This window comes from Myotis davidii, unplaced genomic scaffold (genome assembly GCF_000327345.1).
Source record: "Myotis davidii unplaced genomic scaffold, ASM32734v1 scaffold296, whole genome shotgun sequence".
Classification (NCBI taxonomy): Eukaryota; Metazoa; Chordata; class Mammalia; order Chiroptera; family Vespertilionidae; genus Myotis; species Myotis davidii.
This window is the reverse complement of record NW_006288889.1, coordinates 859,229-861,190: the sequence shown is the minus strand read 5'-3', so window position 1 is coordinate 861,190 and position 1,962 is coordinate 859,229.

Genomic DNA, 1,962 nt, shown 5'->3' with positions numbered 1-1,962 from the left:
CAGAGGCAGAGCTGCCTCAAACAGATTGTCAAACTGCAGCGGGAAGGCCAGGGAGGGTTGGGGGGCATGAGGTAGGGGGGTAAGAGATCAACCAAAGGACTTGTATGCATGCATATAAGCATAACCAATGGACATAAGACACTGGGGGATAAGGGAGGCTAGGGGACTGTCTAGGGCGTGGGGAAAAAATGGACACATATGCAATACCCTCTGTAGTACTTTAAGCAATAAAAAAAAGAAAAAATAAAGAAATTAAGAGGGAGAGAGGAACATAGGTATAAAGAAAGTAAATGGCAATACATAAGTACTTATTGATAATAACTGTAAATGTAAATGGACTAAGTGCTCCAATCAAAAGACATAGGGTAGCTGAATTGATAAGAAAGCATGGTCCACATATATGCCGTCTACAAGAAACCCAACTCAGAACAAAAGATGTACACAGACTAAAAGTGAAGGGATGGAAAAAAAATATTCCACGCAAATGGAAACAAACAAACAAAATGCTGGGTTAACAATACTCATATCTGACAATAAAGACTTCAAAACAAAGACCATAATAACAGACTGAGAAGGTCACTACATAATACTAAAGGGATTTATCCAACAAGAAAATATAACCCCTGTAAACATATATGCACCCAGTATAGCAACAATTAAATATACTTAAAACAAAACAAAACTCTAAAAGGACCTGAAGGGAGAGATTGACAGCAACACAGACATAGTAGGGGACTTCAATATCCTACTGACATCACTGGATAGATCTTTCAGACAGAAAATTAACAAGAAAATGGTGATAAAGAACACCAGATCAGATGGATTTAATAAATATTTACAAAGCATTTCATCCCAAAGATGCAAAATATACATTCTTTTCAAATGCATATAGAACATTCTCAAAGATAGATCATAGGTTATGATACAAAATAAGTATCAATAAATTTAAGGGGGGGTCAATCAGAGGAAAAGGAGACATATGTAATACTTTAAACAATTAAATATAAAGAAATTTAAAAATATTGAAATTATATCAAGCATCTTCTCAAATCAAAATGGCATAAAACTAGAAATCAATCACAATTAAAAAATACTCAAAAATATGAAAAATATAGCGCTTAATAGCATGTTATTAAACAATGAATGGATTACCAATGAGCTAAAAAAGAAATCAAAAACTTCCCAGAAACAAATGAAAATGAACACAAACAAACCAAAATCTATGAGAAACAACCAAAGTTAGTTACTGACAAGGATCTCCAATAAGACAGTCAGCTGATTTCTGAACAGAAACATTTCAAATCATAAAGGATTAGCATAAAATATTCAAGGGCATGAAAAGCAAGGACCTACAGACAGCACTATTCTGTCCACAAGGCTATTACTTCAAATTGAAGGAGAAATTAAAACTTTCCAAACAAAAAAGAAAGCTAAAGGAGTCTATTACTACCAAGCCAGTCCTACAGGAAATGTTAGAGTGGAAGAAGAAGAAGGAGGAGGAGGAGGAGGAGGAGGAGGAGGAGTAGGAGGAGGAGAAGAAGAAGAAGAAGAAGAAGAAGAAGAAGAAGAAGAAGGAGGAGGAGGAGGAGGAGGAGGAGGATGAGGAGGAGGAGATAAAAACAGGGAAACATAGTTATAAAGAATAAAATGCCAACAAATACATACCTATCAATGATCACTTTAAATGTAAACTACTTAAAAGCTCCAATGAAAAGATATGGGGTAGCTGAAAACGAGACAGAAACAGTAAGAAAACAAGACCCATCTCAGAATAAAAGACACAGACTCAAAGTAAAGGGACTGATCCAAAGACAGAGAAACAGCGATCAGACTATCAATCCCCAGAGGGAAAGTAGGCGAGGGAGGGGGTAAGGGGTAGAGATCAACCAAAGGACTTGTATGCATGCATATAAGCCAAACCAATGGACATGGACAACAGGGGGATGAGAGCATGAGTGGGGG